Here is a 25,240-nt window from a genome sequence, read left to right on the forward strand (position 1 = left end):
ATGTCAATAATGCAAATTAAATTTTAAACTGTGTTTTATAGATTTTTTTTCCCCCAGAGGGACTGGTTGTTAAACATTTACCAGTAAACCTCTGCATGTGTCAGGAGCAAGATTGGAGCACAGTTCCTCCGACACTAGAACTAGTACTCTTTCCAGTGTATCAAGCTGCATGTTGTCTGAGAAAAAAAGATCGATTTTGTTCACCATGGTCCCATCAGCACCACCTCCTAGGTTTGGTTAAAGAACTTCAATGTTAATTAAACATTACTGCAGAGGGAAAGGATTATGTCTTCCTCTCCCTCTGCAGTAATATTTAATGTCAAAGGAAAATCTTTAGTTCGATAGGTTTAAGGTCGAATTCTGGGTCGTCCATTCTCCAAGAAAAAACTTCAGAGGCTCCTCTTATCTTGTGTTTGTTCGTTGCAAAAACCGAACAAACATCTCCCAGTCCACAAACAGTCAAATGATATACTATTTAAACAAAGTGTTCTTGGAGGCAGAGGTTTCTGAATATAATGCCAAAGCAAACATGTTTATTTTGGCAGGATTTAAGTTGTCAGTAATACTTCGAAGTAATGGTCCAACTTCTTCATTTTACAAATAGGAAACTGAGGGCCCCTCAAAACTGAGTGACTGGCCCAAAGTCATCACTATTGTTATTGCTACCTTCAAGTCTGGCCAGAACAGGAAGCCTTTATTAACAACTGACTGCTATGTACCGTGCTCTGCCCAGTCTCTGGGGGGATAAAAATTTAAATGAAACAGTTGCTGCCCTAGTAGAATATATTAGCTGTAATAACTTGTTGCACATATTTGCGTATATATGGAATAAACGCAAGGCAATTTCCAAGTAATGTTGGCTTCTTAGAAGAATTTCTAGAGTCTTTGCTTCAAGTTTGCCTTTTGTTTTCCTGAATTAGCTGGGGTTAGAGCAAGGTCTTGAACTGAGATCCAAGGTCCCCTGGTTCCTGCTTCAGTATGTTTGCCAATATACCAGGGGTGCCTCTCTTTACCTTTTTGCAGAGGGAAAAAGTCTGGTGAAGCCAATGGACCCTTTCTCAGAATATTGTTTTTAAATGCAAAGAAGATAAAATGCATAACCAATTACAATGAAACATGGTTATCGATTTTTTTTAAAGGCACATAGATCCTGAGTTGAAAGCGCCTGCTACTTTGTTATTCAGTTATTCAGCATGGTGAGAATTAAAGAAAATAACGCAACCACAGAAAAAGCCTTTGCAAACTATCTCCATTTTGTCTCTCTATTGGTATAAATATCCATCAAAACATTCCCTGCAATTGGGCCAGATGTCTTCTATTTTGTTATTAATGATCAAGGCAGTTAAGAAGACTCCTGGTGATGTGGCAGGAGTCCAGCCTCTACCTGGACTCTCAGGTCAAATTCTCTGGTTCTGCCATTTACCACCTACTTGACCTGTGACAGTCACTTAACCATCCTGGGCATCATCTTTTTCATGTGTGAAAAGAGTGGTCTGTTCCATATCAGGACTTTTTAAACTTTTTCCACTCAGACCCCTTTCCATTTTTTCCAGAGTTGTGTGGCCCGAGGTCATGCAGTGCAAAGTGCGCATGTATGCATTTGTGTATGCAATTTGGGCACATGCTGCCAGAAACACCTTGGATTTATTATGTGTTTGATTTTTTAATTAATTTTTGGTCATTGCACATCAGCTTTTACCGTTGCCAAGTTTTTCAGGACCCACAGTTTAAGAAGCGCTACTCTAGATGACTACCAACGTTCCTTACAGATCTGAATCTATCATCTTGTAGTGAAAATTTTGTTTAGGTTCTTTGGGGCCCAAGACTTACCCTTAAATTAGTCTCTTGGGATAAAAACTCCTTGTAGATAAACCCAGTACCTGTCAGAACGTGTGAGACCAAAGGACTTAAGCTCCACATCCAAAATCTAAAAGGAAAGGAAATTCTAAATGCAAACACCATCCTCCATCCACTTGACAAACTAGCTGACTCTTCATCTATGTCTTCTGGGTCTTTTGTAAGAAGGGTGGACTTTGTATGGTGAAGTTGAGTTCTGAAAGAAGCCAAAAAGCCTGATCCAGAGTGGCATCTGAGAACAGCTGATTGCCCAAGGAAAGAGGAAAGCAGAGAATATGCCTTAATCGTCTTTGTGCATCTTGTGTGTGTCTTGCATCCCATAAATGGTGCACAATAAATGTCCATTGCTGCAAGGAAGGAAGGAAAGGAAGGAGGGAGGGGGGAAGGGAAAAGAGAGGGAAAGAAGAAGGAAGGAAGGGAGGAAAGGAGGGAGGAAGAAGGAAGGAAGGGAGGAAGGAAGGAAGGAAGGAAGGAAGGAAGGAAGGAAGGAAGGAAGGAAGGGGGGAAGGGATGAGAGAAGAAAGGAAGGACGGAAATTAGTATAGTTTTAGGCAATCTAAAATACCTGTTTTGCAAAAAGGATGACCACAATTGTGGACATGTACTATGGTTGTCCAAGGGGTCCAAGTTTGCATAAAAAATTTATCTATACAATACTTATAGATTGCTGAAAAGGGATTTCATGTTTTGAAATCTCCCCTTTTATTTCTTTTCCTATATAAAAATGAGGTAGACTTGCTAGTTTGAGTGGGGATCTTATGCTGACATTACAGTAGAGAAATTGATTACTCCTTCTTTTCATAGAAAGGCATGGGGCAGGTTTGTTATTTTATTGTATTTGTCATTCCAGAGCCTGTTGGGGTTAGAAAGTGCACAGAAACACCGGGAGCTACGTTGGACATAGAAATGGGATGGTGGTGATGCAGTTTAGGGGCGCAGGGGTCCTGGGACCCCAAAATCACAACACGCAGGTCCTGTCCATCAGAATTCAACCCAAGCCTTTTTTCAGCCAAAGACAAGGTTTATTAGAACATCCATCATATTGGGCAGACTCTTAAGGAGTCTGAACATTAGTAAACTATTGGCTAGATTTTAAGAATCTGAGCAGTGGCTAGATCATAAGAATCTAAGCAGTGGCTAGATTATAAGAATACCAGCATCTTAATGGAGACAAGGTGGATCTCATATACAGAAAGCCTGTGGGAGGGATCTAGCAGTGGCCTAGCAGTTTGGGGTGATGAGAGGAGGGGCCTAAGGAGATCTGGATGGGAGTGGCCAGTAAACTGGGGTGAACAAAACTCTGGGACCTGGACAATGGAGCCTAGCTAGGATTAAGTGTGGGAAATGGCCAGGGGCCATAGGGAGGTAAGACAATGTAGGGGAGATTGGGTGTAGCCACAATGAGAGGCCAGTTGATGGGATTATAGCCTCAGGCAAATGCCAGAGATTTGGCCTTGTGGGAAAGTCCAGGGTTTTTCCTTTCTAGGGCCAGATCCCAACCCCATCAGTAGCATACCCTAATTATTAGGGTACGGCTCCATACAAGAATGCCACAAAGCAGGAGAAACAACTTGGCTAGAATAATATTCATTTCTCATGTCTTAAGAGCTGCCAGACCCTGCTAGGAGTTGGAGTTTTGCCTTCATTTTGCTGCATCCTTGTTGGCCAGAAGCCACTCTCCCTGTCCTGAAGCATATCTACCAGCAAGAGCTTGTTTGGAAAAGGCTTGAGAATTTCCTGAAATTCTGTTTCCTCAGGCGGAGTACCTTTTTTTCATCTTTGGCAGAGAACTTCCTTCCCCCTCTCTGGTGGGGAGTCACCAATGGTGATTGCCCCAGTTGCTTCTGTTTGATGTTTTTGAGATATCTTTCACTCACCATCCCTCTCACTTGGCAACCAAAATATTCTTCCTTTCCTGGCCATCACTTCCTTTAATTTATTAGCTCCTTCTCTTAGAATGTAAGCAACTCCAGGGCACAGGCTGTCTTTACGTATTTGTACCTCCAGAGTCTTGTACAGTGCTTAGCACTTAATGCTTAATAAACGCTTTAATTCATTGACTATTGCAAGCTCTTGTAAAGACCTTCCAGTGACTGTGGGGATTGATTGGGGCAGGGCCCAAGCCAAGATCTTCACCCTTTGCCCCAAAGGGAATCTGACTCACAGGCCCCAGATCCTCATCTCCCTTGAAAGCCCTAGCTTACCTTTAGATCTTATTCAGATGCACCTTCAACCCTTACCCTGAATAGAATCTGGCTCCTGTTTATCTACAGGACCCGGAAAACTTCCTTAAACCTTTGACTCCCCTCATCTCCCTTTGAGAGCCTTAGGCTCCCTTTTGTCTGTAGGCCCCAGAAAGGCCTGCCTTATAGACTTCCTTTATCTCCTTTTGAAAGTCCTAGCCCCACCCTGATTTTGTGCAGATGCCTTTCAAACTTCTGCCTTCCTGTTCCCTCCATTATCTATTCCCATTGTCTATTCAATCTCTCTGACCTCCCCAATTAGAATTCTTACCTAGACCCTTTTCCCAACCCCCTTCTCTGGCCACCCAAAGTTACTTTAGTATTTAAGATCCACCTTGGCCCTCATTCAGAGGCTGAGAATCTCACGCTCAAAAGGCTGAGAACCTCTCATGCCTGCTCGTCTTTACGGGTGTCACCTGGTCAATGTGATTTATCACTAATAAACTTTTTCTCTGGCTGAAGAAGATTTGAGTTGAATTCATTCAGCAGGGCTCGGTACCGCGATCTTGGGGTCCCAGCACCCCCAAACCCCTAGACCTCTCCAGAATCACTGTGCACAATTACTGTGGACTGGTCTTCTGGGAAACAGTTTGCTCTGACTATCCATTTATTTCTTGGTTCAGTCCAAGATAGTAGGAGATGAGAGTTAAGGGCTAGAAGAGCTCTTAGACACCATTTATCCACCCCCCTTAGCTCCTGGGGATTAGACAACTTGCCCAAGGTCACAAAGGTAGTAAGTAACTAAAAAAATGAAAAGATGTGGGTGTATCTTTTATCCCTGATAAGGATGGGATAGGCCCCAGAAAGGAAAAACCCTGGACTTTCCCACAAGGCCAAATCTCTGGCATTTGCCTGAGGCTATCAACTGACCTTTCATTGTGGCTACACCCAATCTCCCCTACATTATCTTACCTCCCTATGGCCCCTGGCCATTTCCCATACTTAATCCTAGCTAGGCTCCATTGTCCAGGTCCTAGGAGTTCTATTCACCCCAGTTTACTGGCCACTCCCATCCAGATCTCCTTAGACCCCTCCTCCAGTCACCTCAAACTTCTTTCTTTATACAGGCTTTCTGTATATAAGGTCCATCTTGTCTCCATTAAGAGGCTTAGATTCTTAGAATCTAGCCAATAGCCCACCGATGTTCAGATTCCTTAAGAATCTAGCTAATATGATGAATCTTAAATAAATCTTGTTTTTGACTGAAGGAAGGGTTGAATTCTTTTGGACAGGACCCATGGGTCGTGGTCTTGGAGTCCCAGCACCCCAAAACTTCTAGACCTCATTACCACCAAGCCCAATGCTCTTTCCACTATATTCTAACTTTTATTAGTCATCTAAATGTGTATATGTATGTATAAATATGTATATAGTATACACATATATACATATAATTTTTATTATAAAGTCTATAACCCAATAGTCTTCTCTTAAGATGCAGTAGCCTCATTCTATCTTCAGAACAAAATAAGAATAATGAGAGACTGGACAATGAAGGCTTACTTCCTCGACCACATGGATGTTTGGTGAGCATGTATAATGGAGGACCCTTCTAGCCACTTTGAAAGAGGAGCAAATATTCTATGACTATTTCTTGTACTTTTACCACCTAACAAAGGAAGAGGCTTTTTTGATTGGCTGCTGAGCTATTGCTGGGTATGTAGACATAGCAAACCAAGGAGACTTCTCTTTCCTGGGAGTGATTGAGACAAGGACTGTTGTAAGTTTCCCTGTGGATAGAAGCAGTGGCAACAATAACCTCCTGCTGCCAACTATCTCCCCAACCAAGATGGCCTATGGAGTAAACATGGACTCTGTTTCTTTGCATTTGTTCTTTCCTGTTCTTCAGTGAATGAATCTTGTAAATGGGAGAGATAAGAGATTGTGAAAGATCAAGGACTTAGAGCCCATATTCTATGCAGAGGTTGTCAGTAGCTAAGCTCAATGAAGACTGATCCATAGGACTCAGTCCAGCAGTGGGTGTATGTTGATTCAGAAGTGAACTTGCTGGGATGAATGCTTTGTACCAGCCACTTTAAGACTGAGTCCATATTTCCAAGCAACCAAGATAGAGAGTGTGCTCTTGGTTTGAAGGGATGTGTTTGCACTTTTTTTTTTCCTTCTGTATCTTCTCAGTGAATATCCTTCAGTGAAAGTTAATTAATGGTAAGTGGATGAATGATTGAAATGTTCATCATTGGGTCAATCAATGATATAAAGGAGATACTAACTCTAATGGCAATTGATATTGGAGAGAACAGACCTGAATGGTGGACTGAGTTGATAATTTTAGAAAGATACTCCATAGAGCTTCAGAATACCCTTAGAATCCTGAAGGGAAGGTGTAGTTAGCCAGCCTTCTGTAGACCCAAATTATTAGTTCAAATGGGAGTTAGGATAAGGACCCACATATGAGTATGTGTAAATCACTTCATACTAAAATGTCATTTCACGCATCCTGATATTTTTGGTGCTAGAAAAAAAATACTTAACTGCTGCATAATGCTCATATAAATCCACAGGTACTTAAATATTAAAATTTGCTTTTGGATGTTTCTCTGTAGAAGCTATAATATTTTCCTGAGGGAGTACTAGTAGATACGTTGGCAGGACAACAAAGTGACAATCTTCATGTCACAAAAGGAGTGTGGGACTAGGAAATGCTGAATCACATAAGAAATAGCGATGGTAGGCAGTGGAGCAATAGAATATCGACAAGGGACAAAAGATGGGTTCAACAGACAATTTACCACCCAAAGATCGGAGGAGGAACTGGACCCAAAGAGCAATAAGACAAAGGAAAAACAAAGAAGGGTAGAGTTACTACAAGCCAGGCTATTTACTGGTACTATGAGTTATGTAGACTGTTCAAGTCCAGCAGAAGGAGATCAAAGTATCTAACAATACCTTTTCCTGCTTGGTGGAGAAGGTCTCAACTTTGAGATGGTACTTGAAGTTAGAATAAGTATATAAATACCTGGAGGAAGGTGGAGCCCACCAGAAGGGAAATCTTTCTTGACTAATGAGCTAAAGTAAAATCATTTATATATTTATTACTAGGTGCAATAAATGTATTCTGCATTCTACTTTTTGTTAGCTTCTCTTTTCTCAAATATTTTCTTTCTTTCCAATTACATGTAAAAAGCTTTAACTTTTTTTTTTAAATTTTGAGTTCCAACCATCTCCCTTTCTTCCTCCCTCATTGAGAAGGCAAGCAATTTGATATAGGTTATACCTGTGCAGTCATGCAAAGCGTATTTCCATATTAGTCATGTTGTAAAAGAAAAATATAAAAAAAAAGAAAAAGAAAGTAAGAAAAAAGTATGCTTTGATCTGCCTTTAGACTCTATCAGTTTTTTCTCTGGAGGTGGATAACATTTTTCATCATAAATCCTTTGGAATTTTCTTGGATCATTATGTTGCTGAGAATAGCTAAGTCATTCACAGTTTGATCATCATACAATATCGCCATTACTCTGTACACCGTTCTCCTGGTTCTGCTCACTTCACTTTATATCAGTTCATGTAAGCCTTTCCAGGTTTTTCTGACACCATCCTGGTTAACATTTCTTATATCACAATAATATGCCATCATACTCATATACCACAATTTGTCCAGCCATTTCCCAGATTGATGGGCATCCCCTCAATTTCTAATATTTTGCCACCGCTAAAAGAGCTGCTGTAAATATTTTTGTGCATATAGGTCCTTTTCCTTTTTCTTTGTTCCCTTTGGGATACAGAACTAGTAGTGGTATTGCTGGGTGAAAGGGTATGCACAGTTGGGCATAGTTCCAAATTGCTCTCCAGAACAGTTAAATCAGTTCACACTTCCACGAACAGTGCATTGGTGTCCCAATTTTCCCACATCCCCTCCAACATTTGACATTTCTTTTTCTGCCATATTAACCAATCTGATAGGTGTGAGGTGGTACCTCAGACTTGTTTTAATTTGCATTTCTCTAATCAATAGTGATTTAGAACATTTCTTCATGTAACTATAGATATCTTTGATATCTTCATCTAAAACCTGCTGTTTATATCCTTTGACCATTTATCAATAGGGGAATGATTCATATTCTTATAAATTTGACTCTGTTCTCTATATATTTGAGAAAGGAGGCCTTTAATAGAGAGATTAGCTGTTAAAAAAATTTTCCTCAGTTTCCTGCTTTCCTTCTCGTCTTGGCTGTATTGATTTGTTTGTGCAAATCTCTTTTTAATTTAATGTAATTTAACTTTAATCTCTTTTTAATTTAATGTAATGAAAATTATCCATTTTATATCCTGTAATGTTCTCTATCTCTTGTTTGGTCATGATTTCTTTTCTTATCTGTAAATCTGACAAGTGAAATATTCCATGCTCTCCTAATTTGCTTATAATATCACCATTTATGTCTAAATCATAAACTCATTTTGACCTTATCTCAGTATGTGGTATAAGATATTGCTCTGTACCTAGTTTCTGCCAAACTGCTTTCTAGTTGTTGCAGCAATTTTTGTCAGATAGTGATTTCTTGTCCCCAAATCTTTGATTGTTGGGTGTGTCAAACAGTAGATTACTATGGTCACTTACTACTACTGTGTTTTGTGTGCCTAATCTAGTCTATTGATCCATCACTCTATTTCTTAGCCTGTACCAGACCATTTTAATGATTACCACATTGTAATACACTTCAAGATCTGGTGTTGCTAAGCTATCTTCCTTCACACAAGACCATTTTCAATATGTTTTCATTATTGACTATATTTCTTCCACACACAGACACACAGACACACAGACACACAGACACACACACCACTCTACATATAAATTTATCTTCGAAATATGGCAGAATCAATGCCCCATGCTGTAATGGTCCTACAAATGTTACATTGATGCTTATAACTAAGTCCATCTTTAATAAACTTAACATATACCTTGTTCATATAGTAAATCTATTGAGATAAACATTAATCCTGTATCATTTTCTTATTGATCCTATTTACAAGTAATTGATTTTACCTTGTAACTGCTTAAGTCATGGTTCTTTGTCTCTGAACTTAGTTCAGAGTTCAGCTTGCCTGTAATGGGTTAAATTTAAAAATCTAGCCTCAAGGAATCAAGGAATATTGTTAACCTTGGAAAACGTGTATGAACAGAAAGGGAGCTAGGCCTGATATCTTTATGCCACCAAGCAATTCTTCAAGGATATCCATGTTCAAAAGTCTGGCCATTGTCTCACACCAAGACCCAAAAAGCACTTCCTAATCTCGTGAGAAAAAAGGGGGGTCATTGCTAGCCCCCATTACCAAACTTCCAACCAATCACATTATTCCTTATGTCTCAGCTCTGTAATTGATCATGTTGCTCTTTATCCCAGGGTATCATCTACCCTGCTCTGTTCTTTGTTCCATACTCTCCAAAACACATATAAAGGGAACTGTTCTTTTGCTCAGGGTCTTTGGCATGAATGGAAGCAAGCCAGGGACACATTTATTGACAGGTAACATGCCCCTGCTAACAAATGTTATCTTACTCAGAGATCTACCTCAGTTTACCTTTTTGTTAAAATCTCAATCGCTACACTACCGGAGGAAACAGCTTAACAGCTAAAGCTCTCCAAAATATGAAAAAAATTTGCAACTGAGTGGATTTCTTCAGATAAAGGCACATTTCATGAAATCTATTATCACAGCCCAAACAGATGTTTCAAAGCTCCATCTTCTTCCTACAAAAAAACCATAAGGCCTGCTATCTGCAATAGTTATCTCATGCTTATTTGAAAGAGATAGCAACACTTTGAAGAGAAAGAATAAAAATGCCAAGTTTATAAGCTCACTGAAAGGATTATGTGCTCTTCAAAAAGCTATCAGCAAAGAGCATATTTACAAGTTCCCAATTTTTACATGTTTTTATTTTACATATTTACACATGTGAATATTTTGCATAGTTTTAACTATGTAGGGTCAGCTGATGGGCTAATTAAGTGGAACCACTCCAGAGTGCCCTCTCAAAACCAACCCAAGAATTTTAAGAGCGATGAATCCAAAGGAGGCACAGAAGAGAAGCCTCGGGAAGGTTCATCACTTCAACTTGTTAGTGGAGTTCTTCTTGGATACATTCTTCTGTGAACTCAGGATCAAAGTGCAGATTTCTGGGTCCACTTAAGTGTGTGGGAAGGAAGAATAATCTTTTGTTGGGTTTTTTTTGGGGGGGTTTAGGCAATGGGGTTAAGTGACTTGCCCAGGGTCACACAGCTAGTAAGTGTCATGTGTCTCAGGCCGGATTTGAACTCAGGTCCTCCTGAATCCAGGGCTGGTGCTCTATCCACTGTGCCACCTAGCTGCCCCTGAGGAAGAGTAATCTTAATAAGACCATCGTGGTTAATAAGGGAGAAGATTTGATTCTTAATCTCCACAAAGTCATCCTTGGCACCAAACCTTTCTTTTCCATCTTTCTGCAGCAGGCTCTGGAGGAGGTATCTTGTAGAATTTGTAATATTTGACTTCAGTTGGAATGGCTGTGTTCAAAATGTTGTTTAATGACTCATTTGTATTTTGGCTATAGAAAGGAAGCAGACCATAGAGCATTGTTCAGTCACAAGGTCGTTCATGAAGCATTTCAGGGGTGCCCTCTGGGTGGGGGTGGGGGGCGCCACAGAAGATGCCTGTCCTGCCATTGTGTTCTATGTACTTTTTGCAGAGTTCAAAGTCTGTTAGGACAATACGTTCAGGTAAACCTAGCAATTTGTTTTCCAATTTCAAGTCTCTCTGAACAATGTGCAGGAAGTGCAGGTCACCCAGGGCACTGGAAATTTCAACAGTTCAAAATCCAGAAATTCCAGGAAGCAACTCTTCCTCTGGAGACACTGACAATTCTTCACGTTTCATGTAGCATAAGACAAAGTACCATTTGTCTGCAGTCTGGAAAAAGAAGTGCAGGCCAGTCAGGAAAGGGTGCTTTATATTCTTCAGAAGGTAATTCAGTTCTGACGATGTGTTTTTTCTCCTTTTTTTTCAGATTGCTTTTTATTTTCTTCAGAACTTTGACAGAACAGAATTGTTCCTCTGCCTTGTTGCCGACTGGTGGCTTATGACAGGAAATTCTGAGGAAAGAGGCACACAAACCCAGGGTGATCAGTCTCAGCTTTATTAGGGGATTTATTTATAGGAGCTCCTATAACATTGTAAGCCAGGGGACCAAGGAATCTACATGGATTTCCATTGATAAGGGTGCATTCTGCCCCATTGTCTACTACGACCAGGGATCTCTGCTTATTGTACCCCAGACTAAGGCAAGGTTACTTCTACATATTGTCTCTAGTCTCATCATCCACATTACTTTTGTGGAGCCTCAGCCATGCCCTTGGTCCGTTATAGGTTCATGAAGCTTCTAGGCAGCGAGGCAAAGGCACAGGAGCCTTATTTTTTTTTATTAATTTATTTTGATTTATCAACAATCACTTCCATATGCTTTTGAGTTTAAAATTTTTCTCCCCCTTCCTCCTTACCTCCCTCCCCAAGACAGCGTGAAATCTGATATAGGTTATACATATACATTCCTATTAAACATATTTTCACATTAGTGATGTTGTAAGTAAGAATTAGAACCACTAGGAGGAACCACCAGAAAGAGGAAACAGAACTCAACAGAAGAGAAAAAAAATAGCAAATAGTATGCTTCAATCTGCATTCAAATTCCATAGTTCATTCTTTGAATGTGGATAGTATTTTCTAACACTAGGCCTTTGGAGATGTCTTAGACTTTGTATTGCTGGGAAGGGTTAAGTTTATCAATATTAGTCATCGTACAACGTGGCTGTTATTGTGTACAAAGTTCTCTTGCTTCTGCTCACTTCACTCAGCATCAGACCATAAAAGTCTTTCTAGGTTTTTCCTAAGTCAGCCTGTTCATCATTTCTTACAGCACAATAGTATTCCATTGCATTCATGTACCGCAACTTGTTCAGGCATTCCCCCACTGATGGGCATCCTCTCAATTTCCACCACAAGAAGAGCTGCTATAAATATTTTTGTACGTGTGGGTCCTTTTCCCATTTGTATGATCTCTTTGGGATACAGCCCTAGAAGTGCTGTTGCTGGGTCAAAGGGTATGCACATGGACCCTTATTTTCTTCAGATAGAGTTGATGAAGTCTTTCTAGTATGTTGCTGATGGGGTTTCAGAAATAATGGGATTTCTTTAGTAACACCGCTTCAGATTGTTTACTTATTTCTTCTTCCATCCCAAGAAGTTCCTTCTACTGGAATATCAGTAAGGTCCCGCCAAGCAACCCTATAGACTCTAATAATCCAGTTCAATAGGCAATGCTTCCCTATATGCCTCTGCTTTAGCTGGCTCTTCAGTACTGGTCTAACTTGTCTCTTCCTCAGACTTAGATGCTACCTCCCACTCATCCCTCCTCTGAATCCCTTTCCTCTCCGTCCTTAGGTCCCAGTTCTGAAATGTAGCAGGGCTCTGATCTTAACTCTTGGCATATGATGCCCCCTAACGCTCACAAAATGACACGCTAAGGTAGAGGGGTGTTTTTCATCTCGCTCTTTTCAGCTCTAAGCCTTCATTAATTGGTAGGCTGTAATCAGCATGTCTCTTTCTACTCCCAGGTTTTATCCTGTTTTCCACACTCCAGCCTCACATTTACACACTCCAACCGAACTGTTACTTGGCGATAGAACACATAGCTATTAACAATAGCCAAGCTACTGTAACTATTGCTGCCCAGTAGCAATTTCATCTCAGCTAATAAGGTAGTCAACCTCTGCAAGCGTTTTGAGGGCATCTCCTCTCCCCCCTCCCCACCACCCCCCGGTGGCTCATACAAATCTTACGAGAGCCACCCGCACCACGCTGCCTGGGCAGTAAGCAGGGTTCTCCCCATTACTTTCCTCCCTTCGCTAGCCCATTTCCAGAGAATCCTACAGACTATACCAATTTGTTTCTGAGCGGCAGCTTATGACGCAGGAAATTCCAAGGAAAGAGGTCCAGGCTTTATTAGGGAATTTACTTAAAGGAGCCTCTGAGACGGCACCTTGCAATGGACAAACACGGCATACGCATGGTCTAAGTACGAGCGAAAGCTTGGTCCTTAAGTTCTTCATGTTTTTTGTTTGTTTTTTAGCTGAAAATGCTTAAAGGGGTTGTGGGAGGGAGACGAGGCTGAAACCATCAGGACGTGGCTAAAGTAACGAGATGTACAAATGTTTCATCAAAACACGGTTGGTTGCTAGACTACCACATCATTGACCTAACTAGAATATTTATTAATTTCTGGTCCCTAACAACAACTATCTGTTTAACCCATACTTGTGTCTTGTAAGAACCTTTCCAAAGCTTCCCTTTCCAATCCCTTTACTTTTTAATTAAATTTTTTCAGTTCATTCAATTTCTCTCCTCCACCCTTCACAAAAAAGAAAAAAAAAACTGTAGGTTTTTTTTAAAGCATAGTCAAGCAAAACAAATTCCCACATTGACCAGATCTTTAAAAGTGTCTTAGGTTTTCCAGTGATTTTCAATAAGTGAAAGTATGATGGCTTTGCATGGGAATGAGCCAAAGTAGACTTTTCTGGAACGGATTGAGTGGAAGACAAGGTTTGGCATTCACAAACTAAGGCTTAAGTTAGAGAATTTCCAGAATAGACTGAACTTCAGGATGCTTACAAGCATAGGAATTGCTGACAATCTTCTGAATAATATTATTCTGCTCCATTTTTCTTTGTTTCATGAAGCAGATTCCATGAAGGATTGGTACCATACCTTGGTTTTTTCATGAGTGAGAGTGGCACCTAGAGCCTCAGTTTTTATAGTCATCTCTACCCTGGGAGATAATATTTGTGAAGTGCTTAGTGTACTCCCTGGCACATAGTAGGCATATAATAATGTTTGTTCCCTTACCTTTCCCTCCCTCCAAATTAGTCCAAAGACTAGTGTGTCCAGCACAGCTCTAAGCACCACTTCATGTGTTGCTTTTTTGACGTACTTGTCGTGTCTTATTAGCTCAACACTGTTTTTACTTTGCCTTAAGGGTGATGAGGATGTCATACTTGGTATAGAAGAAATGACAGCTCCATAATTTTCTTGTTCACTTGTGACTGAATTTTAAGTTTTATTTTCGATCTGAGATTTCTTTGCAGGAATCTTTCAAGCCACTTTTCCATTTTGTGAGGGTTAATTTGGTTAAAACTTGATAATATAAGCCACAAATTCATTTTACCAGGCACATACCAACTGCAGTACAGTGCAATATGCTGAGGATGAATGACCACGTGAAGATGCCACTTCCATGGAATGTCAAGCTCTGATACCATCTATGACCTATGACTGAGCTGCAGGCCAAATGAGGGCACTGCTGTCAATTCATCTACTAAATATTAGGAAAGCTTAATTTATTCCTTTTTCAAACAAAACCAAATAGAAATAGTTCTAATTTTTTCTTCCCTCACCCAGTGGGTCATCTTGTATACTCCAATTTAAAGAATACTGGTATAAGGGCTAGATTGGAAAGGGAGGGGAAGCCAGGAGCACAGTTAGAAGGCTATTACCATAGTACATCTGAGAAGTGATTAGAGCCTGAACCTTATAAGGGTGGTGACTGTGTGAGTGGAGAGAAGGAAACAGAGTCAGTAGAAGTTTTGGAGATAGAGTTTGTCGCCCGAAACCAGATAGTACACCAAATGGAGAGGCGTGAAATAAGATATGAAGTGGGACCAGGTGGAGCAGAAAACTGACTCAGTTTATTTTTCTGAGGGACAGGATATATAGAGAAAATCCATCCTAACTTCAAAGAGTCCTCCCCGTGAGACACTCCCCAAAACATCTGCTAAGGATGTGATAACATATATTTCCTCCTTATCAGAATTCCTAGATAAGAGTTGTAAATTCCAAGGCTTTTTCCTGGCACCTGTATAGAAGAGTGAATATGTAAATCTAAGGTTCAAAGAGTGAGAAGGAATGTCTCAGGAACCTCCTAACAGGGAGAGAGCACAATTAGAGAGAGCCGTGCCTCTTAATCATTGAGCCCTTTTGGGTAAAAGCCTGGGCAGAGGTCGAACTCTGCCCTGGATCTTAAACCCAAATCAGACTCTTAAGATCGGCCCTCTACAAGAGTTGACAAGACTTGGCAAAATGTTTGGCTATGAGGGTGACAGAGTGAGAAGAATAAAGGATGTTTCTAAAACTAAGGAGCTGGGTGTCTGAATAGGAAAGCTAGAAAGATTTGTGTGGGAAAATAGTGAGGTCTGTTTAGGATACATTGTGTTTTAAGTGTGAACAGACTTATAAGTGGAAATGTTTCACAGAGGGTGATTCAAAACTGGGGCTCAGAAGAGAAATTATAGGTGCATATACATATAATATATAATATACACATAATATATATGCATATATAATGTATATATATATATATGTATATACAGAGAGAGAGAGAGAGAGAGAGAGAGAGAGAGAGAGTTAATTATCTGAATGATCTGAATGGAGTTGATAAAATGGGGGCTGTGGTAGAAACAATCTCTACCAGGGTCTCCACTATGTAGGCTAGGGCTTAGCTAGGTTTTTTGTTTCTGTTTTTGTTTTTTTACATAGAAGGTAATGAAATTGTCTCTGAGGTTTGATTGGTCCAGAGATATAAGGGGAAAACTGTTGACATGTCTTTCCAATGACCTAAAAGCATAAAAGAGGTCACAAGGAGTTAATGCTTCTGAGACTTTACTGATGTCCCACTGCCTATGGATCACCACACCTTCCTGACTCTTTTATGGAGAAGAGAGAAGGTCACATCTACTAGGAATTGTTTATCCTTAATGAGTATCCCTTCTGTGTTCTGGCTAAATAAACGCTATTTAATTGAATATTATTATTATTATTATTATTACATTAACTATTAACTATAGACCATCTGCTCTATAATTATCTCATTTCATTTCAATCTCAAACCTGAACTACCAACTCAGCCTGAATCTGGTTTTGCCTACAGCAATTAAATCAAAATGGCATTGTGGTTCATGTTGTGAATGAAATGGGGGGAAAGGTGATGCAGATGTTGTGGATGGGGTGATTAGATGGTAACAAGGCAGCCTGTAGCAAAAGCCCTTCTGGTGACAGGTGGAAGAGTCCTTTCAATGGGAGAGAGAAAAGGCCACCACTGACCACTGGTGGATGCTAAAGGAGGTTGGCATGGAGGATAAAAATAATGCTATGGGGAGCATCATTATTAATGGCCATAGAGAAACTGAATTGTAAATGAAAAAGAGTTGGTCCAGGATGTTCAGAAACTAGAGACAGAGCCCTTGGTTTTTAATGACCATACCACGAAGGCAGAGGGGTAGCTAATGGATTTAGTAACAACAAAAGTAAAAGGAGTGTTACTGGCTAGGGCAGGGTAGTATGGTCCCTGAACCAGAGTTTTGCTGGGGAAATCCCACTAAGATCAGGACCATATGGAAAGGAAACAGGAGGGAAGTGAGGAAACTTAGGAACCTTCACCACTGGTAAGAAAGCTTTAGGATTATCCTATTGTAACAAGGGGCTGATACAAACTCCAGTGTGGAAGAAGTTGAGGAGACTACTTCAAAAAAAGGTATGATAAGGTATAATGAAAGTGCCTAGCTACCTGATCTGGAACAGGTCCACATAGTCTGCTGATGAAGAGTTAAACTGTCAATTGACCATGTAGCTGGAATTTGAGTGAATTCAGAAGGCACTGTTGTTTCTATCTCTGATGTATTCCTTCTTTCCCTGTTTTAAGTGATGAGATTAGAGATGGATAAGAGCTTGTCAGCTTAAAATGTTGGGAGAGCAAGGGACCAGAAGTCTGGGAGAGGTGAGAAGGACAGATAAATGTAAAAAGATATGTTACATGAAAAATAAAAACAATAAACTTTTTTTAAAAAAAATGGACATTCCATACCTAGATAAACAAAACGATTATACTTGCATTTGCAAATAAGAAAAGGAAAAGCACAACTACTTACGAAAATCAGCTTGATGAAAAGCAAAAGAAGAGCAAGTAAGTTTATGGGCTATTTCATAATGTCCTGGGCATATGGGTCAAAGCTATTGTTTGACCTTTCTTGATAATTCACCAAGGCTTGTATTCAGTGGCGTGCTGGTAAACATTTAAAAATTAGCTGGGGGAGAAGGAATGTACTTTTAAGTTTAAACTACAATATTACCATTTTCTCCATCATTTTCTTAAGTTTAGATAATCTTCTAGATATAATATAAATATCCAAATCATTTAGATAGCCATCTGTAGGACGGGGGGGAGGGATAGGAATAAAAGGGAAAAAAAGAAATTTACTTGATAATTTTGTTGTACAGTTGAAAGGAATAGCAAGTTGTGCATAATAGATTTGCAGTTTCATGTGCAATCATCTTTTTTTATTGTACTATGTTATAGAAATGCTTGTTTTATTCCACAAATTAAAAATGAAATTTTTAAAAAGTTTAGGTAATCGACAAAATAATAAATCAAGATCTTATTTGTAGTGTTTGTCAATTTATGTGGTGTGAGTGTCCACACTAAAGATTTAACAGTTAGTTTTCTTGAGCCACTTCAAGCTAGCTGCAGTACACTCCTACTTGTACTATAGCGGAAACTAAGGTAGACTTTGGCAGAGGGGCTTTTGTTTTTCTGCTGCTGTTTTTGTTTTTATTGTTCATCCTTCATTTTCTCCCCCCCCCATTTATTAATTTATTTTTAGTTTTCAACATTCACTTCCACACGCTTTTGAGTTCCCCTACCCTCACCCTTGCATTCTGATTCCCCCTTCACCCAATCTGTTCTCCTCACCATCATTCTTATCCCCTTCCCCTTCTATTTTCCTGTAGGGTAAGATAGATTTCTATACCCCTTTGTCTCTGTATCTTATTTCCCAATTGCATGCAGAAACAATTTCTAACATTCGTTTCTAAAACTTTGAGTTCCAAACTCTCTCCTCTGCTCCCTCTACCCACCCTCATTGAGAATGTAAGCAATTTGACATAGGCCATATATGTGTAGTCATGCAAAACACTTCCATAATAGTCATGTTGTGAAAGTCTAACTCTATTTCCTTCCATCCTATCCCAGTCCCTATTTATTCTATTCTCTCCTTTGTCCCTGTCCCTCCTCAAAAATGTTTGTTTCTGACCTCCCACGATCTACCCTCTCTTCTATCACCCCTCCCACTCTTATCTTTTTCCCTTGTACTTTCCTGTAAGGTAAGACAGATTTCCCTACCCAATTGAGTGTGTATGTTATTCTCTCCTTAAGCCAAATCTGATGAGAGTAAGATTCATTCATTCTTTCTCACTCTGCCCCTTCCCCTCCACTGTAAAAGCTTTTTCTTGCCTCTTTTATATGAGATAATTTACCCCATTCTACTTCTCCCTTTCTCCTTCTCCCAGTATAATCCTCTCTCACCCTTTCATTTTATTTTTTGGATATAATCTCTTCATATTCAACTCACCCAGTGCCCTCTGCCTATATATATTCTCTCTAGTTACCGTAACAATAAGAAAGGTCTCATGAGTTACAAATATCATCTTTCCATGTAGAAATGTAAACAGTTCAATTTTAGTAAGTCCCTTATGATTTTTCTTTCCTGTTTACCATATCATGCTTCTCTTGAGTCTTGTATTTGAAAGTCAAATTTTTCTATTTAGCTATGGCTTCTCAAAATGCATTAAATTCCTCTACATTATTGAATATCAATTTTCCCCCCTCATTGATTTCATTCAGTTTTGCTGGGTAGGAGACTCTCTGGTTTTAATCCTAGCTCCTTTGACCTCCAGAATATCATATTTCAAGCCCTCTGATCCCTTAATGTAGAAGCTGCTAAATCTTGTGTTATCCTGATTGTTTTGACAATACTTGAATTGTTTCTTTCTGGCTGTTTGCAATATTTTCTCCTTGACCTGGAAACTCTGGAATTTGACTGTAATATTGCTAGGAATTTTCCTTTTGGGATCTCTTTCAGGGGGTGATTGATGGATTCTTTCAATTTCTGTTTTACCCTCTGGTTCTAGAATATCAGGGCAGTTTTCCTTGATAATTTCTTAAAAGATGATGTCTAGGCTCTTTTTTTTTTACCATGACTTTCAGATAGCCCAATAATTTTTAAGTTATCCCTCCTGGATCTATTTTCCAAGTCCCAATGAGATATTTCACATTGTCTTCTATATTTTCATTCTTTTGGTTTTGTTTTATAATTTCTTGATTTCTCATAGGGTCATTAACTTCCATTTGCTCCATTTTTTTTAAGGAATTATTTTCCTCAGTGAGCTTTTAGACCTCCTTTTCCATTTGCCCAATTCTGCTTTTTAAGGCATTCTTCTCCTCATTGGCTTTTTGGACCTCTTTTGCCATTTGGTCTAGTATATTTTTTTAAGGTATTATTTTCTTCAGCATTTTTTTTGGGTCTCCTTTGGCAAGCTATTGACTCGTATTTCATGGTTTTTTTGCATCACTCTCATTTCTCTTCCCAGTTTTTCCTCTACTTCTCTTACTTGATTTTCAAAATGCTTTTCAAGTTCTTCCATGGCCTGAGACCAATTCATATTTTTTGGGGGGGCTCTGGATGTAGGAACTTTGACTTTGTTGTCTTCTGGTTGTGTGTTTTGGTCTTCTTTGTCACCAAAGTAAGATTCTATAGTCTGAGTTTTTTTCCTCTGTTTGCTCATCTTCTCAGCCAATTACTTGACTTTTTAAACTCTTTGTTAAGGTAAAGCTCTGCTTCCAGTGCGGAGGGTGTACCATCTCAAGCTTCACGGGTTTTGTGCAGCTGCTTTTAAAGATACTTCTAGGGACCTGTAAGTTTTCAGTTCTTCCAAGGTGGTATGATCTAAGGAGCGGTGTTTACTCCTCTCCTGTGCTGTAGTCTGTGAGTGACTACAAACACTCTTTTCTCCCTGAAAATGAGAAGAGGGTTCTCTCACTAGTGCTGTCACAAGCTCAGTTGTGCCAGTGCTCCTCCTCACCCCAGGACTGCCACCCAGACCTGAGACCCGGATCTAAGCACAAGCAAAGCAACAGAGTCTCGTCTCAGTGTTAGCAAAGAGATCCCTGCAATCCCCCTATGATGTGCCACTTGACCTCCCCTTCCATCTATGGGCCAAGAGTTCCAGAAGCAGCCCCTGCTGCTGTGGCTGCTGCTCTGGTGTTGTGTTAGGGTCAGGACTGGCCCACACTCTTCTCTTACCCAGGTTCGACAGAACTTTCCCACTGACCTTCTAAGTTGTCTTTGGCATTTGCAGGTTGAAAAGTCTGGAAACCACCACAGCTCCCCTTGATTCAATCCCCTGAGGACTGCTCCAGGTTCGCTGAGGCCCTGTCTTTGCTTGCTTGGTCCACATTGAACTATGCTCCTTTCCCAGCCCAGCACAACAGACTCTTCCCATGGACCATCCACATTGTCTTGGGCTGGAAATTTGTTTTGCTCTGTCTTTTTGTGGGTTCTACTCCTCTAGAATTTGTTTAGAGTAATTTTTTTCTTTTTTTTTCTTTCTTCCTCTTTTTTTAAGGCAACTGGGGTTAAGTGACTTGCCCAGGGTCACACAGCTAGTTTGGTCTGAGGCTGGATTTGAACTCAGGTCCTCCTGACTCCAGGGCCAGTGCTCTATCCACTGTGCCACCTAGCTTCCCCTAGAGTCATTTTTTTACAAGTGTTTGGAGGGGTTTGGGGGACAGCTCAAATGAGTCCTTGCTTTTACTCTGCCATCTTGGCTCCGCCTCCCAGAGGGCTTTTCAAGCTACAGGGGGTAACTTTCATAGGCTAGGTTGCCTTTTCTTCATTGCTTCTGGATATGTAGCTCCAATTGCCATGTCTTCAACATTCCATTTACCTCTCTGTTGTAGTTGGATATTAACACTATTGCTTTAGATAGTTCATGAATTATTAAACTTAGTTGATTTGTAATTTTATTCTCTGAGTTCTGAGAAGGGACACGTTAGTCACAGTGAAGGTTAGCATTTGGTGGAGTCCACAGTTATCCTTTGGTGACCTCTTGTGTTGAAACCAGCACAGAGCTTTCTCTTTAAAAACAGGAACATAAAAAAAAAAACAGGAACAGCAAGAAAGCAAGATATAGAAAGAGAAATTCCATTTAAAATAACTACAGACAGTATAACATACTTGGAAGTCTACCTGCAAAGACAAACCAAGAATTATATGAACAAAATTACAAAACACTTTTCACACAACTAAAGGTATATCTAAACAACTGGAAAAATGTTGTGCACAACTAGTTCACTTGGCTATAGAGCCTACCGAGGGCCTAGGATTTCCCAATCACCTGATGAATCAAGACCAGCCTGATTTTCTATCTCGAATGCGCATTGATGAGGCAGGAGGCAGGATGGAAGCAACTCTGTTTATTTTTAGCAAAGCACTTACTTATATAGTAAAATAACAGGAACTCTTTCTCAAGTTGCAATGACGTATAGCCCATGCTGTGCTCAAGGACAGTGCATGCACATTCTGTGCACTTATCTGACTCCAATCCCAGAATAGACTGCTAATGATCATACAATAACTAGGGGAGTTAAAGATTGTTACAGATCCATAGAATGGAGCACCGAACCAGGCGACCTTTGCTCAAAGATCAGCACCTGAGAGGGGCCTTCACCCATCAGTGAGACCTCTTGAACAGCCGGTGGCCCTCAACATCCTTACAGATCCCCAACAGAAAAATATTAATTGCTCATGAGCGGGCCTGGCCAATATAATAAAAATGACCATTCTACTGAATTAATTTACTTACTCAATGCCATATCAAACTATCAAAAAATAATTTTATAGAGCTAGAAAAAATAATAAAATTCATCTGGAAGAACAAAAGGTCAAGGATATCAAGGGAATCAGTGGAAAAAATGTGAAGGAAGGTGACCTAGCAGTACCAGATTCCAAACTGTATTACAACATGGTAATCATCAAAACAATATGGTATTAAAAATGTTTTAGCAGTTCTTTTAGTGATGTCAAATAATTTGAAATTGAGGTGATGTCCAACAACTGGGGAATAGCTGAACAAGTTGTTGTATATGATTGTGGTGGAATACTATTGTGTTATAAGAAATGACAAGGAGGGTGTTCTGTGAAATGAGCAGAACCAGGAGAACATCGTATATAGTAACAGCAATATTGTATGATGGTCAACTATGAATGACTTAGCTATTCTCAGGAATACAATGTTCCAAAACAATTCTGAAGGGCTTATGATGAAAAATGCTATCTCCACAGAAAAAATTGATCGAATCTGAATGTAGACCAAAGCATACTTTTTCTTACTTTCTTTTTCTTGGATTGTTTTTTTTTTGATCTGTGTTTTCTTTCACAGAACGACTAATATGGAAATATGCTTTGCATGACTGCAAAAGTATAAATTATATCAAATTGCTTGCCTTTTCAATGAGAGAGGAGAGAAGGAAGAGGATTTTGAACACAAAGTTAAAAAAAACAAATACTGAAACTTTTTACAGATAATTGGAAAAAATAAAATATTAAATTCAAAGTGAAAAAAAAATCTGGTACTGGCTAAAAAACAGAGTGGTGAATCAATGAAATAGATTAGGTACACAATACACACTAGCAAATGACCATAGTAATCTACTGCTTGACATACCCAAAGATCCAAGTTTTTGGGACAAGAAATCACTATTTGACAAAAACTGCTAGGAAAACTGGAAAGCACTTTGGCTGAAACCAGGTATGAACCAACATCTCACACCACATACCAAGATAAGGTCAAAATGGATATATGATTTAGAGATAAAGGGTGATATTATAAGCAAATTAGGGGAGCATGGAACATTTTGCTTTCCAAATTTAAGGATAAGGGAAGAACTCATGAATAAACGAGATAGAGAACATTAAGGGATATGAAATGAATAATTTTGTTTATATTAAATTAAAAAGAGTTTGCCCAAACAAAGCCAATTCAACCAAGTTTAGAAGGAAAACAGAAAACAGGTAGGGGGCCATGTTTTACAGCAAGTTTCTCTATTAAAGACCTCATTTCTCAAATATATACAGAACTGAGCCAGTTTTGTAAGTTGAGTCATTCCCAAATTGATAAATGATCAAAGGGTATGAACAGGCAGTTTTCAGAATAAGAAATCAAAGTTATCTATAGTCATAAGAAAAAAATGCTATAAAATTCCTATTGATCAGAGTTATTTTATTTATAATTTATGGAATAAAACAAGCATTTTCATAATGAAGTATAATTTAAAAAGATTATTGCACATGAAATTACAAGCTATTATGTATAACTTGGTATTTCTTTTAAATATATGATAGTTATCATGTAAATTTTTCCCTTCGTCCCATCCTAGATATGGCTACCATTAGACACAAGTATTATATATATATATTATATGTATATGTAAAATCATTCTTTATATACTTCTGTTTATCAGTTCTTTCTCTGGATGCAGACAGCATCTTCCTTCATAGGTCCTTTATACTTAATTTGGGTATTTTTAATAGTCAAAATGATTTATTCACTCAAAGTTGTTCTTAAAACAATGTTGTTACCGTATGCAACATTCCCTTAGTTTTGCTCATTTCACTCTTCATTTTTTTCCATGCAGGTCTTTGCCCAATTTCTGCCTTACTGATTTCTAGTTTTCCCATAAATTTTTACCAAATAATGATTTTTATCCCAAAATTTTAATCCTTTACGCTTGTCAAAAAGGTTACTGTATTTATTTGCTGCTGTAAATTTTATGTCTATTCTGTTCAATTCATCTGCCTTTCTATTTCTTTGCCAGTACCAGATAGTTTTGATAATTATTGCTTTATAATACATTTTAAGATCTGGTACTGCTAAACCTCTTTCCTTTACATTTTTCCATTATTTCCTTTCATATTCTTGACTTTTTGTTCTTCCAAATGAATTTTGTATTATTTTTTCTAATTCAATGAAATTTTTTTTGTAATTAAATTAGGATGGCATTGAATACGTAAATTAGTTTATGTAAAATTGTTATTTTTATTATATTGGCCCTGCCTACCCATGAACAATGAATATTTCTCCAATTATCTAAATCTCATTTTATTTGTATAAAATTTTTTTTTTATAATTCTATTTATATAATTCTTGGGTTTGTTTTGGCAAGTGTACTCCCAGGTATTTTATACTGTCTAGAGTTATTTTAAATGAGGTATCTTTTACTAACTCTTCTTGTAGGGTTTTGTTTGTGATATATAGAAATGCTGATGATTTATGTAGCTTTACTTTATGTCCTGCTACTTTGCTAAAATTATTGTTTCAACTAACTTTTTATTTGAGTCTTTGGGATTTTCCAAGTATATCATCATATCATTGGGAAAAAGAGAAAGTTTTATTACCTCATTCCCTATTCTAAATCCTTTTATTTTTTCTTCTTCTTTTATTGCTTTTACTAGGATTTCCTATATAACTTTAAATACTATTGGTGACCATGGGCAGCCTTGTTTCATACCTAATCTTACTGTGAAGGCTTCTAGCTTTTCCCCATTACAAATAGTGATTGCTAATGGTTTTAGATAAATGCTTTTTTACCAATTTAAGGAAAAATACATTTCTGTTTATACTTTCAAGTGTTTTTTTTTAAATAGAAATGAGTGTTATATTTTATCATAAGCCTTTTCTGCATCTATTGACAGAAACATGTAATTTTTTAAACTTATTATTGATGTAATCAATTATGTTAATAGATTTCCTAATGTTAAACCATCCCTACATTTCTGGTATAAATCCTACTTGGTCGTAGTGTCTAATCATTGTGATATATTGTTATATTCTCCTAACTAGTATTTTATTTAGGATTTTTGCATTCATATTCGTTAATGAAATTGATCTATAACTTTCTTTATCTGTTTTTGCTTTTCCTGGTTTCAGTGTCAGTATCATGTTTGTTTCACAAAAGGAGTTTGACAGGATCCCTTCTTTGCCTATTATTCCAAATAATTTATTTAATATTGAAATTAGTTGATCTTTAAATGTTTGTTAAAATTCACTTGTAAGTCCACCTGGTGCCAGTGCTTTTTTCCTAGGAAGCTCGTTTATTTATATATTATTTTTTAAGGCATTTGAGGTTAAGTGACTTGCCCAGGGTCACACAGCTAGTAAATGTCAAGTGTTTGGTCTGAGGCCAAATTTGAACTCAGGTCCTCCTG

The 25,240-nt window shown here is 38.6% G+C and overlaps 1 pseudogene; it reads right to left on the reverse strand.

Moving 5' to 3' along the window:
• Positions 1-10,179: 10,179 nt before the first annotated feature.
• LOC110209647 (serine/threonine-protein kinase Sgk1-like) lies at positions 10,180-13,160 on the reverse strand (annotated as a pseudogene).
• Between the last annotated feature and the right edge of the window lie 12,080 nt (positions 13,161-25,240).

The sequence above is a fragment of the Phascolarctos cinereus genome, unplaced genomic scaffold (assembly GCF_003287225.1).
Source record: "Phascolarctos cinereus isolate Bilbo 61053 unplaced genomic scaffold, phaCin_HiC Scaffold_9;HRSCAF=440, whole genome shotgun sequence".
NCBI classification, from domain to species: domain Eukaryota; kingdom Metazoa; phylum Chordata; class Mammalia; order Diprotodontia; family Phascolarctidae; genus Phascolarctos; species Phascolarctos cinereus.